Raw genomic sequence first — 15958 nt, 5'->3', positions numbered from 1 at the left:
GCAGGCAGCAGTGGCAGGCCATTCGTGCCCAGGCCATCTCTTCCTCTAATGAAAGACCTTCTCTCTTGCAGCCGATGAAATGGATGGCGTTGTGAGGCCAGCCGATGAACCTCCATAAATCCAGTTTGTAATGCTCCCGCAGGAACAGGAAGAGGTATTCATAGAACCCAAGGCTGCCATTCAGATGCACCCACAGGGGGCCTTCCCACTATTCAGAGGTGTCCATGTGCTTTCTGTTGGTCTTCAGCAGCAGCAGAGCCACATCAGAGCATGTTTTCCTCCAGAGCAGCTCTTCTGCTTTCCTCCCATAATCCACTGGGTGCAGGAATATGAGTTTAATGCAGACTTGCTGGGCCATATCCCTGAGGGCCAGGACATGAGGCTTGAAAAGCTCTTTGTGGGCATTTCCTTTTAGAAGGAAATGGTTGAGATGCTGGGCTGCCCTGCAAATATCCTGGTAGAGGAGTCTGGCCTTCAGGGCTTCTATCTGGCTGCTCTCCATCAGGCTGGACTCTTTTCCCACAACACCGATATGTGTCTTCAGAACTTTGTCTTCCTTGGAGGACATTTGGATAAATTTCCCAGCAGGCTTCCTGATATAAGGCAACTCAGGATGGCTGTTCCCAATGAAGCCAGGGTGCAGTCACAAACAATTCTGTGAAACTGTGACTAAAACTCATGAAGTCCAGAGATGAACAACATTAAATCTCCTTGAGATGGATGCAAAGGAGACTGTCCTCTGAACCATGCATCTGAACTCTACCAATTTATTTTCTGTCTTTATTGCAGAAGAGTCTTTTTGAATACTAAAAAGGGAAATTCATACCCCAAGTCACATATATTCTCATATTTATTTAGATATTATTGAGAAGGGAAAGATGTAGGGAGCTTACTGGTCAGAGAAGATGAAGCAGATGAATTTCTACTTATGATGAAAGCTGGAAAGATGACTGTATGACTGAGTATGGAGGAGCTGGCAGTGACTTCCTGTTCCTTAAGCACAGAGCAGACCTCTGAGGTGCCTGCACTTTCTATAGCACATTGGGTAATTACTGACTCTCCTTTCCTCACTTCAAAAGTAGGCTAGTACTAGAATCTGTCAACTACAAATTGGTACTTACCAAGAGCATTGTCAATGACTGAACAACAAAAGCATTTGCCATCTAACTTTATGGAGATTGAATCCTGTGATGCTATAGCTGTTGACCTGAAGTAACCCTTGAGGAAGCTCAGGGCAGAGTGAGGCACTCTGTTCTCCAGGGAATCTGGTGAGACAGGTCTTTAGATAGTTGGATGTTTTTAGGGACAGATTTTATGATCTCAATCCTTGCATCTCATATCTAGAGAAGCACTAAATACCTTCATGGTGACATCAGATCCTCATGACTAACAAAAAAACCTTTTGTAAAATGAGTGCTCCATGGTATTGAACTCCCTCTTCATCAAAACCTTATATATTGACCTTACTGTATTGCTGCTTTGGAGCAATCTCTCAGCCTCCTGGGCTGAAGTACTCATTTTGCCCCCAATAAAATTTAACTTGCAGCTCTCAAGTTGTGCATCTTTTTTAGTTGAAAACTCATTAAGTAGCTTTGAACATTAAAGGAAATGATTTAGTATATCTAGAACACTTAGTAGATATCATCATTATTTTTTATTTTATTATTATTATTATTATTTTTACTTTACAATATTGTATTGGTTTTGCCATACATCAACATGCATCCACCACAGGTGTACACATGTTCCCCATCCTGAAACCCCTTCCCACCTCTCTCCCCATACCATCCCTCTGGGTCATCCCAGTGCACCAGCCCCAAGCTTCCTGTATCCTGCATCGAATCTGGACTGGCGATTCATTTCTTATATGATATTTTACATGTTTTAATGCCATTCTCCCAAATCATCCCACCCGCCCTCTCCCACAGAGTCCAAAAGACTGTTCTATACATCTGTATCTCTTTTGCTGTCTCACATACAGGGTTGTTGTTACATCTTTCTAAATTCCATATATATGCATTAATATACTGTATTGGTGTTTTTCTTTCTGGCTTACTTCACTCTGTATAATAGGCTCCAGTTTCATCCACCTCATTAGAACTGATTCAAATTTATTCTTTTTAATGGCTGAGTAATACTCCATTGTGTATATGTACCACAGCTTTCTTATCCATTCATCTGCTGATGGACATCTAGGTTGCTTCCATGTCCTGGCTATTATAAACAGTGCTGCGATGAACATTGGGGTACATGTGTCTCTTTCAATTCTGGTTTCCTTGGTGTGTATGCCCAGCAGTGGGATTGCTAGGTCATAAGGAAGTTCTGTTTCCAGTTTTTTAAGGAATCTCCACACTGTTCTCCACAGTGGCTGTACCAGTTTACATTCCCACCAACAGTGTAAGAGGGTTCCCTTTTCTCCACACCCTCTCCAGCATTTATTGCTTATAGACTTTTGGATAGCCAACATTCTGACTGGCATGAAATGGTACCTCATTGTGGTTTTGATTTGCATTTCTCTGATAATGAGTGATGTTGAGCATCTTTTCATGTGTTTGTTAGCCATCTGTATGTCTTCTTTGGAGAAATGTCTGTTTAGTTCTTTGGCCCATTTTTTGATTGAGTCATTTATTTTTCTGGAATTGAGCTGCAGGAGTTGCTTGTATATTTTTGAGATTAGTGATTTGTCAGTTGCTTCATTTGCTATTATTTTCTCCCATTTTGAAGCCTGTCTTTTCACCTAGCTTATAGTTTCTTTTATTGTACAGAAGCTTTTAATTTTAATTAGATCCCATTTATTTATTTTTGCTTTTATTTCCAATATTCTGGGAGGCGGGTCATAGAGGATCCTGCTGTGATGTATGTCGGAAAGTGTTCTGCCTATGTTCTCCTCTAAGAGTTTTATAGTTTCTGGTCTTACATTTAGATCTTCAATCAATTTTGAGTTTATTTTCGTGTATGGTGTTAGAAAGTGTTCTAGTTTCATTCTTTTACAAGTGGTTGACCAGTTTTCCCAGCACCACTTGTTAAAGAGATTGTCTTTGATCCATTGTATATTCTTGCCTCCTTTGTCAAAGATGTGGTGTCCATAGGTGCATCGATTTATCTCTGCTTTCTATTTTGTTCCATTGATCTATATTTCTGTCTTTGTGCCAGTACCATACTGTCTTGATGACTGTAGCTTTGTGTAGAGCCTGAAGTCAGGCAGGTTGATTCCTCAAGTTCCATTCTTCTTTCTCAAGATAGCTTTGGCTATTCAAGGTTTTAAAAATATGGAATGCTTCACAAATTTGCATGTCATCCTTGCACAGGGGCCATGCAAATCTTCTCTGTATCATTCCAATTTTAGTATATGTGCTGCTGAAGCGAGCACTTGAAGAGATCTTTAATCCTTCCAATTCTATTTTTTTCCATCTATTTCTTTGCATTGCTCATTTAAGAAGGATTTCTTCTCTCTCCTTGCTCTTCTTTGGAACTCTGCATTCAAATGGGTATATTTTTCCTTTTCTCCTTTGCCTTTTGCTTCTCTTTTTTTCACAGCTATTTATAAGGCCTCTTCAGACCACCATTTTGCCTTTTTGCATTTCTTTTTCTTGGTATGCTTTTGATCACCACCTCTTGTACAATCTTCAGGCACTCTGTCTACCAGATCTAATTTCTTGAATCTATTTGTCACTCCCACTGTATAATCGTAAGGGATTTGATTTAGGTCATAGCTGAATGACCTAGTGGTTTCCCCTAATTTCCTAAGTTTAAGTCTAATTTTTGCCAAAAGGAATTCATGATTCTAGCTACAGTCAGCTCCTGGTTTTGTTTTTGCTGATTGTATAGAGCTGTTCCAACTTCAAGTGCAAAGAATGTAATCAATTTGATTTCAGTATTGACCATCTGGTGATATCCATGTATAGAGTTGTTTCTTGTGTTATTGGAAGAGGGTGTTTGCTGCTACTGGTGCATTATTTTGGCAGAACTGTGTTAGCCTATGCTCTGCTTCATTTTATACTCCAAGCTTAACTTTCCTGTTATTTTAGGTATCTCTTGACTTCTTACTTTTGCATTCCAATCTCCTGTGATGAAAAGAGCTTCTTTTTTGCTCTCGCATGCCCTCACATGCTCTCGCCCAATCTCACACACCCTTGCACATCACTGTATGCTCTCACACATCCTTACACATCTGCAAATGACCTCACCTACCCTTGCACACCATCACACACTCTTGCACATCCTTGCCTGCTCTTGCACACCCTTGGTCACTCTTATAGTCACTTGCACACTCTTGCACACTATTACACTCCCTCCCACTACCTTGCACACTGTTATACTCCTTGCACACCTTTGCAGTCTTACACTTACTCATTCACCCTTACACTCCCTCACACCATCACACACTCTTACACTCCCTTGCACACTCTTATACTCCATTGCACATCCTCACACACTTACATTCCCTTGCTCACTCTTACACTCCTTGCACACCCTCACACATTCTTATAGTTTCTCCCATGTTCTTACAATTCTTGAAATGACCACTAGTTCCAGGGTGACTCCCAACCTACCCTGCACCTGGGATCTCTTTTAAACTCCTTGGAACATGCTCTCACACTCTTACATTCCATCTCACACCCTAGCACACTCTTACACTCTCTCACACGCCCTCACACACTCATACTCCCTGGCACACTCTCTCACACTCTTACACTCCATCTCACACCCTAGCAGACTCTTACACTCCCTTGCACAGCATCACACACTTTTACACTCCCTTGAATGCTATTATACTCCCTTGCACACCCTCACATGCTCTTACAGTCCCTCACATGCTCTTACACACTTTCCCACAACCTTCACACTCTTACACTCCCTATTATGATCTTATACTCCCTTGCACAACCTTAAATGCTCTTACACTTCCTTGCAGGCTCTTACACCCCCTTGCACATCCTCACTCACCCTTACACTCCATTGGACACTCTTACACACTCTTACACTCCCTTGCATGCTCTTACATTCCGTGGCACAACCTGACAAACTTACACTCCTTTGCACACCCTTGCACACTCTTACACTCCCTCACCTCTCCTGCACACCCTTGCACCCTCTTACACTCACTCACATGCTCTTACCCTCCCCTGCACACCCTTGCACACTCTTACATTCCATCACACATCCTCACACACTCTTATACTCCCTCACACACCCTTTCACACTATTACATTCCCTCATATGCTCTGACACTCCCTCGCACACCCTCACACACTCTCATTTCATCATACATCTTACACACTGTCATATTTCCTTGTACACACTTACAGCCCTTTGCACATCCTCACACACTCTTACACTCTCTTGCACACCCTTGCACACTCTTACACTCCTTCACATGCCCTCACACACTCTTACTCTCCCTCACACCCTCGAATACTCTTACATTCCCTTGCACACCCTTACACTCTTACATTCTCTCTCACACCCTCACACACTCTTACACTCCCTCACAAACCTAAATCTGTGGTCACATGTACATAGTCTCAGGGTTAACCACTTTCAGGCCATATACATGTTGTCACAAGTTCACAGTCTCCATGGTTACCTACCTACCAGACCTTGTACCTGGCATCACATTTCCATTTTCAGGGTAATCCCCACACCCAGACCGTACACATCATGTCACTTGTCCACAGTCTCCAATGTGAACCCCTCCCAGACCCTACACTTGGAGTCACATGTCCACAGTCTCCACAGTGACCTCATGTTACCTACCCTGTACGTCACCTACCCTGTACCTGGGGTCATGGTGACCCTCCTTCCAGATCCTGAACCTGGGGTCACATGTCCACAGCCACCAGGATGACCCCCTTTCCAGACACTGTACCTGGGGTCACATGTACACAGTCTCCATGGTGACCCCCTCTGCCAGACTCTGTCTATGTACTTTTTGTTTACTAACCTCTCACCCCTTAACAGTCCTTAGTGGTGGTGGTTTAGTCACTAAGTTGTGTCTGACTCTTGTGACCCCATGGACTGTAGCCAGTGAAGTCCCTCTATCCATGGGATTCTCCAGGCGAAAATACTGGAGTGGGTTGCCATTCCCTTCTCCAGGAAGTCTTCTTGACCCAGGATGTGAACCAGAGTATCCTGCATTGCAGGTAGATTCTTTACCAACTGAGCTATGGGGGAAGCTTTTGAGCTATGAGGGAATGCCCAGACCCTGTGCCTGGGGTCACACTTTAACAGTATCCAGGGTGTCCCTCCTGTCCATAACCTGCACTTGGTGACATATGTCCAGTCACCAGGGTGACCTCTCTCCCAAAGCCTGCACTTGGGATCACATGTCCACAGTCTAGGCTGACACCCTCCCAGAAACCATGCCTGGGGTCACACATCCACAGTCTCCAGGGTTAGCCATCTCCCAGACCCTGCACCTGGGACCCTATGTCCACAATCTCCAGGGTGACTCTGGACCTGAGTCACATATCTACAGTCTAAAGTGTGACCCCACCTCCTATACCCTATATGTGGAGTCACACATCCACAGTTTCCAAGGTTACACCCTCCCAGACCATGCATCTGGAATCACACGTCCAGTCTTCAGGGTTAGCCCTCTTCCCAGACCCTACACTTTGGGTCAAACGTCCACATTACCCATGTTGAACCCACTTCCCAGACGCTGTACTTGGGGTCACATGTCCACAGTCTCCAGGGTGATCCTGCCCCCAAGACCCAGTACCTGGGGTCAAACATCTACAGTGTCCATGGTGACCTCCTCCCAGACCCTGCACCTATGGTAAGACATCCAGTCTCTACAGAGGCCCCCTTCCAGACTCTCACATGGGATCACATGTCCACAGTCCATAGGGTGACCCTATCACTCAGACCCTGTACCTGCTGTCACATTTCCACAGTCCCCAGGGTGACAGCACCACCCAGAATCTGTACCTGAAGTCAAAGGTGCACCATCTCCAGGGTGACAAATATCCCAGACACTAAAACTGGGTCACACATGCACAATCTCCAGGGTGCAGCCCACATCCAAGCACCTGGTGTACATGTCCACAGTCCCCATGCTGACACCCCTTTTCAGACACTATACCAGGTGTCACATGGCCACAGTCTCCCTGGTGAACACCTTTGCAGACCCTGTATATGGGATCACATGTCCACATTCTGCAGGGTGAATGTCCTCCAAGACCCTGAACCTGGAGTCACATATCCACAGTTGCCAAGGTGAATCCACCTCAAGACCCTGCACCTGGGGTCGCATGTCCAGTCTCAAGGGTGACCCCACCTCCCAGACCCTTGCTCTGGGTTCACACATCCACAGGCTCCACGTTTACTGCTTCAAAGTACCTGCACCTGGGGTCACATGTCAAAATTCTCCTTGTTGACACCACTCACACCCCACACTTGGGTTCACATGTCCACAGTCTCCAGGGTGACTAAACCTTACAAGGTTCACAAGTCCACATTCATCAGGGTGACACCCTCCCAGAGCCTGTATGTGTGGTCATATATCCACAGTCTCCTTGGTGAGACCCCTCCCCAGGCCTGGGACCTTGGGTCACATGTCCACTGTCCCCAGGGTAACCCCACCTCCCAGACCCTGTACCTGGGGTCACATGTCTAGAGTCTAAAGGGTGACTCACCTCCCAGATTTGGCACTTGGGGTCACACATAAACAGTCTCCAGGATGAGACCACCTCCAGACTATGTACCTGGGGCCACATGACCACACTGCCCAGTGTGACATCTCCTCCGAGTCCCTGCACCTAGGGTTGCCCATCCACAGACTCCAGGGTGAACCCCTCCCAGATCATACACCTGGAGTAACATGTCCACAATCCCCAGAATGACACCACTTCCCAGACCCTGCACCTAAGGTCCCATGTCCTCAAGATCCAGGGTAACCCCCTCCCACACCCTGGACCAGGGTCACATATCTACAGTCTGAAGTGTGACTCCACCTCCCAGAAACTGCACATGGGGTCACACCTAAACAGCCTCCAGGGTAACCCCCTATTGACCCTGTACCTGGGGTCAAATTTCTGTAATGTCCAGGATGGCTCCCTCCCAGACCATATACGTGGGATCACATGTCCACAGTTTCTAGTATGAACCAACGTCCAGATTCTGTACCTGAGGTCTCATTACCACAGTGTCCTGGGTGACACCACTTACCAGTCCCTGCACTTAGGGTAACATGTCCAGAGTCTCCAGGGTAACCCCGTCCCAGACCGTTTACCTGATGTAACATGTCCACAATGCCCAGAGTGACCCTATGTCCCAGATCCTGCATCTGGGATCACACATCCACAGTATGCAGGGAGAGACCCCCTCCCCAGACCCTGCACTTAGGGTCACATATCCATAGTCCTCAGGGTGACCCCACCACCCAGACCCAGTAACCAGAAATACCTGCACACAATCTGCATGGTAACCCCACCTCCCAGACCCTATACCTGGAATTTCATATCCATAGTCTCCATGATGAACCCCTCCCAGACCATGTGCCTGGGATCACACACCCAGTTTCCCGTGTGACCCCCTTCCCCCCTGCACCGGGGGTTATATGACTACAGTCTCCATGTTTACACCCCACATAAGATCCTTTACCTAGTGTCACATGGCCACAGTTTCCCTGGTGAACCCCCTCGTAGACCCTATTCATAGGGTCACATGTCCATAGTCTCCAGGGTGAACACTCTCCCAGACCCTGAACCTGGGTTCACACGTCCACAGTCTCCACGGTGATCCCACCTCCCAGACACTTCACCCAGCTTTACATATCCACAGGCTCCAGGGTCAGCCTCTAACCCAGACACTGCATTTTGGGTCACCCGTCCACTTTCTCCAGGGAGAAAACACCTCACAGAACCTACCCCTGGGGTCACATGTCCACAGTCTCCACAGAAAGCCCTCTCCCCAGACCCTGCACCTGGTGTTAGATGACCACAGTCCAGGGTGACCCCTACTCCCAGGCCTTTCACTTGGGGTCACACATCCACAGGCTAAAACGTGACCCCTTTGAAATACAAGCACCTGGGGTCAAACACAGTCTCCTTGGTGACACCTCGCCCAGACCCTGTACCTGGGGTCATATTTCCAGTTTCCAGGGTAACCGCCTCTCCCAGACCCTACACCTGGGGTCACACGTCCACATTCTCCATGGTGACCCCACCTCACCAGAACTTTTACCTCTGGTCACATGTACACAGTCTCCAGGGTGACCACCACTCCCAGACTTTGAACTTCTGGTCACATTTCCAGTCTCCAGGCTGAAACCCCCCCAGACCTGTACCTGTGGATACAGTCCACAGACTTCACGGTGACACTACCACATCCGTCCAAGCACCTGGGATGACACGGCCAGTTTCTACTGTGAGCTCCCCTCCCAGACCATACCCTCGTGTTGCATGTTCACAGTTTCCAGGGTGACACCCTCTCTGAGGTCACATATCTTCAGTCCACAGATTGACCTCTCCCAGGCACTGTATTTGGGGTCACATATCCAGTCTCTTGGAGAAGGCAATGGCACCGCACTCCAGTACTCTTGCCTGGAAAATCCCATGGACAGAGGAGCCTGGTGGGCTACAGTCCATGGGGTCGTGAAGAGTCGGACACAACTGAGTGACTTCACTTTCACTTTTCACTTTCTTTTTTTTTTTCTTTTTCTATACTGCTACCATTTTATTATCAAATCTATTACATACATACACAGACTATATTCACATTTCATCATTTGTCTCATAATACCCCTTTTATACTAGTCTCTCTCAGCCCCTGGGATCAGAGTTTAATCCATCACATTAAATTGACATGTCTTGTCTGAAATTGTCCCTTGGTCTGTTTTTGTTTGTTTTTCTTGACCTTGACATCAGTGAGGAATTCTGGTCAATTATTTTGTAGAGTGTTGAGTTTGTCTGAAATTTCTTTATGATTAGATTCAAGTTACACGTTTTGGGGGGAATATTACAACATGATGTTGTATCCTCATTGTGTCGTATCAGAAGACACGTGATTAAGGTGAAATCCCCAGGTTTCTCCACTATAAAATTGCTGTTTCCTTTCTAATTATTAAGGAGTTTGTGAGGAGATGCTTTGAGACTATATAAATACCTCAGCAAAATTTTACCCACTGGTTTTAGCATCTGTTATGGTTTTTATTAATCATATTTCTTCTGTAATTACTAGTTTGCTTTCTACTGTAACAAAGAGCTTTCCCTTCTGATTTTTAAATTATATCAGTGTGAACTCATGAGTTCCTGTTTTGTTCAGTACATTATAATCCATTACTGTCCTTTTCGTTTTTTTTTTTTTAAATTTTATTTTATTTTTAAACTTGACAATATTGTATTAGTTTTGCCAAATATCGAAATGAGTCCGCCACAGGTATACATGTGTTCCCCATCCTGAGTCCTCCTCCCTCCTCCCTCCCCATACCATCCCTCTGGGTCGTCCCAGTGCACTAGCCCCAAGCATCCAGTATCGTGCATCAAACCTGGACTGGCGACTTGTTTGATACATGATATTATACATGTTTCAATGCCATTCTCCCAAATCTTCCCACCCTCTCCCTCTCCCACAGAGTCCATAAGACTGTTCTATACATCAGTGTCTCTTTTGCTGTCTCGTACACAGGGTTACTGTTACCATCTTTCTAAATTCCATATATATGCGTTAATACACTGTATTGGTATTTTTCTTTCTGGCTTACTTCACTCTGTATAATAGGTTCCAGTTTCATCGACCTCATTAGAACTGATTCAAATGTATTCTTTTTAATGGCTAATACTCCATTGTGTATATGTGCCACATCTTTCTTATCCATTCATCTGCTGATGGACATCTAGGTTGCTTCCATGTCCTGGCTATTATAAATAGTGCCGTGATGAACATTGGGGTACGTGTGTCTCTTTCCCTTCTGGTTTCCTCAGTGTGTATGCCCAGCAGTGTGATTGCTGGATCATAAGGCAGTTCTATTTCCAGTTTTTTAAGGAGTCTCCACACTGTTCTCCACAATGGCGTACTAGTTTGCATTCCCACCAACAGTGTAAGAAGGTTCCCTTTTCTCCACACCCTCTCCAGCATTTATTGCTTGTAGACATTGGATCGCGTGAAATGGTACCTCATAGTGGTTTTGATTTGCATTTCTCTGATAATGAATGATGTTGAGCAACTTTTCATGTGTTTATTATCCATCTGTATGTCTTCTTTGGAGAAATGTCTATTTAGTTCTTTGGCCCATTTTTTGATTGGGTCATTTATTTTTCTGGAATTGAGCTGTAGGAGTTGCTTGTATATTTTTGAGATTAGTTGTTTGTCAGTTGCTTCATTTGCTATTATTTTCTCCCATTCTGGAGACTGCCTTTTCACCTTGCTAATAGTTTACTTAGTTGTGCAGAAGATTTTAAGTTTAATTAGGTGCCATTTGTTTATTTTTGCTTTTATTTCCAGTATTCTGGGAGGTGGGTCATAGAGGATCCTGCTGTGATGTATGTTGGAGAGTGTTTTGCCTATGTTCTCCTCTAGGAGTTTTATAGTTTCTGGTCTTACGTTTAGATATTTAATCCATTTTGAGTTAATTTTTGTGTATGGTGTTAGAAAGTGTTCTAGTTTCATTCTTTTACAAGCAGTTGACCAGTTTTCCCAGCACCACTTGTTAAAGAGATTGTCTTTAATCTAGGGCATATTCTTGCCTCCTTTGTCAAAGGTAAGGTGTTCATAGGTGCATGGATTTGTCTCTGGGCTTTCTATTTTGTTCCATTGATCTATATTTCTGTCTTTGTGCCAGTACCATACTGTCTTGATAACTGTGGCTTTGTGTAGAGCCTGAAATCAGGTAGGCTGATTCCTCCAGTTCCATTCTTCTTTCTCAAGATTGCTTTGGCTATTCGAGGTTTTTTGTATTTTCGTACAAATTGTGAAATTATTTGTTCTAGCGCTGTGAAGAATACCGTTGGTAGCTTGACAGGGATTGCGTTGAATCTATAAATTGCTTTGGGTAGTATACTCATTTTCACTATATTGATTCTTCCAATCCATGAACATGGTATATTTCTCCATCTATTAGTGTCCTCTTTGATTTCTTTCACCAGTGTTTTATAGTTTTCTATATATAGGTCTTTAGTTTCTTTAGGTAGATATATTCCTAAGTATTTTTTTCTTTCCGTTGCAATGGTGAATGGAATTGTTTCCTTAATTTCTCTTTCTGTTTTTTTTTTTTTTTTTTTCATTATTAGTGTATAGGAATGCAAGGGATTTCTGTGTGTTGATTTTATATCCTGCAACTTTACTATAGTCATTGATTATTTCTAGTAATTTTCTGGTGGAGACTTTAGGGTTTTCTATGTAGAGGATCATGTCATCTGCAAATAGTGAGAGTTTTACTTCTTCTTTTCCAATTTGGATTCCTTTTATTTCTTTTTCTGCTCTGATTGCTGTGGCCAAAACTTCCAAAACTATGTTGAATAGTAATGGTGAAAGTGGGCACCCTTGTCTTGTTCCTGACTTTAGAGGAAATGCTTTCAATTTTTCACCATTGAGGATAATGTTTGCTGTGGGTTTGTCATATATAGCTTTTATTATGTTGAGGTATGTTCCTTCTATTCCTGCTTTCTGGAGAGTTTTTATCATAAATGGATGGTGCATTTTGTCAAAGGCTTTCTCTGCATCTATTGAGATAATCATATGGTTTTTATTTTTCAGTTTGTTAATGTGATGTATTACATTGATTGATCTGTGAATATTGAAGAATCCTTGCATCCCTGGGATAAAGCCAACTTGGTCATGGTGTATGATCTTTTTAATGTGTTGTTGGATTCTGATTGCTAGAATTTTGTTAAGGATTTTTACATCTATGTTCATCAATTATATTGGCCTGTAGTTTTCTTTTTTTGTGGGATCTTTGTCAGGTTTTTGTATCAGGGTGATGGTGGCCTCATAGAATGAGTTTGGAAGTTTATCTTCCTCTGTAATTTTCTAGAAGAGTTTGAGCAGGATAGGTGTTAGCTCTTCTCTAAATTTTTGGTAGAATTCATCTGTGAAGCCGTCTGGACCGGGGCTTTTGTTTGCTGGAAGATTTTTGATTAGTTTCAATTTCCATGCTTGTGATGGGTCTGTTAAGATTTTCTATTTCTTCCTGGTCCAGTTTTAGAAATTTGTACTTTTCTAAGAATTTGTCCATGTCTTCCATGTTGTCCATTTTATTGGCATATAATTGTTGATAGTAGTCTCTTATGATCCTTTGTATTTCTGTGTTGTCTGTTGTGATCTCTCCATTTTCATTTCTAATTTTATTGATTTGATTTTTCTCCCTTTGTTTCTTGATGAGTCTGGCTAATGGTTTGTCAATTTTATTTATCCTTTCAAAGAACCAGCTTTTAGCTTTGTTGATTTTTGCTATGGTCTCTTTTGTTTCTTTTGCATTTATTTCTGCTCTAATTTTTAAGATTTCTTTCCTTCTACTAACCCTATGGTTCTTCACTTCTTCCTTTTCTAGTTGCTTTAGGTGTAGGATTAGGTTATTTATTTGACTTTTTTCTTGTTTCTTTAGGTATGCCTGTATTGCTATGAACTTTCCCCTTAACACTGCTTTTACAGTGTCCCACAGGTTTTGGGTTGTTGTGTTTTCATTTTCATTCATTTCTATGCAAATTTTGATTTCTTTCTTGATTTCTTCTGTGATTTGTTGGTTATTAAGCAGCGTGTTGTTCAGCCTCCATATATTGGAATTTTTAATAGTTTTTCTCCTGTAATTGAGATCTAATCTTACTGCATTGTGGTCAGAGAAGATTCTTAGAATGATTTCTATTTTTTTGAATTTACCAAGGCTAGATTTATGGCCCAGGATGTGATCTATCCTGGAGAAGGTTCTGTGTGTGCTTGAGAAAAAGGTGAAATTCATTGTTTTGGGGTGAAATGTCCTATAGATATCACTTAGGTCTAACTGGTCTATTGTATCATTTAAAGTTTGTGTTTCCTTGTTAATTTTCTGTTTAGTTGATCTATCCATAGGTGTGAGTGGGGTATTAAAATCTCCCGCTATTATTGTGTTATTATTAATTTCTCCTTTCGTACTTGTTAGCATTTGTCTTACATATCGTGGTGTTCCCGTGTTGGGTGCATATATGTTTATAATTGTTATATCTTCTTCTTGGATTGATCCTTTGATCATTATGTAGTGACCATCTTCGTCTTTTTTCACAGCCTTTGTTTTAAAGTCTATTTTATCTGACATGAGTATTGCTACTTCTGCTTTCTTTTGGTCCCTATTTGGATGGAAAATCTTTTTCCAGCCCTTCACTTCCAGTCTGTATGTGTCTCCTGTTTTGAGGTAGGTCTCTTGTAAACAACATTTGTAGGGGTCTTGTTTCTGTATCCATTCAACCAGTCTTTGTCTTTTGGTTGGGGCATTCAACCCATTTACGTTTAAGGTAATTATTGCTAAGTACGATCCCGTTGCCATTTACTTTATTGTTCGGGGTTCGAATTTATACACCATTTTTGTGTTTCCTGTCTAGAGAATATCCCATAGTATTTGTTGGAGAGCTGGTATGGTGGTGCAGAATTCTCTCAGCTTTTGCTTGTCTGAAAAGCTTTTGATTTATCCTTCATATTTGAATGAGATCCTTGCTGGGTACAATAATCTGGGCTGTAGGTTGTTTTCTTTCATCATTTTAAGTATGTCTTGCCATTCCTTCCTGGCTTGAAGAGTTTCTATTGAAAGATCAGCTGTTATCCTTATGGGAATTCCCTTGTGTGTTATTTGTTGTTTTTCCCTTGCTGCTTTTAATATTTGTTCTTTGTGTTTGGTCTTTGTTAATTTGATTAATATGTGTCTTGGGGTGTTTCACCTTGGGTTTATCCTGTTTGGGACTCTCTGGGTTTCTTGGACTTGGGTGATTATTTCCTTCCACATTTTAGGGAATTTTTCCACTATTATCTCCTCAAGTATTTTCTCATGGTCTTTCTTTTTGTCTTCTTCTTCTAGGACCCCTATGCTTCGAATGTTGTAGCGTTTAATATTGTCCTGGAGGTCTCTGAGATTGTCCTCATTTGTTTTAATTCGTTTTTCTTTTATCCTCTCTGATTCATTTATTTCTACCATTCTATCTTCTAATTCACTAATCCTGTCTTCTGCCTCTGTTATTCTACTATTTGTTGCCTCCAGAGTGTTTTTAATTTCATTTATTGCATTATTCATTATATATTGACTCTTTTTTATTTCTTCTAGGTCCTTGTTAAACCTTTCTTGCATCTTCTCAATCCTTGTCTCCAGGCTATTTATCTGTGATTCCATTTTGATTTCAAGATTTTGGTTTAATTTCACTATCATTATTCGCAATTCTTTATCAGGTAGATTCCCTATCTCTTCCTCTTTTGTTTGGTTTGGTGGGCATTTATCCTGTTCCTTTATCTGCTACGTATTTCTCTGTCTCTTCATCTTGTTTAAATTGCTGAGTTTGGGGTGTCCTTTCTGTATTCTGGCAGTTTGTGGAGTTCTCTTTATTGTGGCATTTCCTCACTGTGTGTGGGTTTGTACAGGTGGCTTGTCAAGGTTTCCTGGTTAGGGAAGCTTGTGTCGGTGTTCTGGTGGGTGGAGCTGGATTTCTTCTCTCTGGGGTGCAATGAAGTGTTCAGTAATGAGTTATGAGATATCTATGGTTTTGGGGTGACTTAGGGCAGCCTGTATCTTGGAGCTCAGGGCTGTGTTCCTTTGTTGCTGGAGAATGTACTTGGTATGTCTTGCCCTGGAACTTGTTGGTCCTTGTGTGGTGCTTGGTTTCAGTTAGGTATGGAGGCGTTTGATGAGCTCCTGTCAATTAATGTTCCTTGGAGTCAGGAGTTCCCTGGAGTCAGGGTTTGGACTTAAGCCTCTTGTTTCCAGTTATCGGTCTTATTTTTATGGTAGTAAAAATACTACTACTCCTTCTATACAGGAGGAGCCCTATGGTAACTCCCCCAG

The 15958-nt window shown here is 42.7% G+C and overlaps 1 non-coding gene across 1 annotated transcript; it reads right to left on the bottom strand.

The window, feature by feature from the left end:
• Positions 1 to 3263: 3263 nt before the first annotated feature.
• Positions 3264 to 3370, bottom strand: LOC147365531 (U6 spliceosomal RNA). Its single transcript, XR_015133518.1, has one exon. It is a non-coding gene; the product is annotated as a U6 spliceosomal RNA (small nuclear RNA).
• Between the last annotated feature and the right edge of the window lie 12588 nt (positions 3371 to 15958).

The sequence above is a fragment of the Bos grunniens genome, chromosome 9 (assembly GCF_055505025.1).
Source record: "Bos grunniens cultivar Pamir isolate PY7600 chromosome 9, Bosgru_T2T1.0, whole genome shotgun sequence".
Taxonomy (NCBI): Eukaryota; Metazoa; Chordata; class Mammalia; order Artiodactyla; family Bovidae; genus Bos; species Bos grunniens.
The sequence above is the reverse complement of the archived record's forward strand: the minus strand, read 5'-3'. Positions and strand labels throughout refer to the sequence as shown.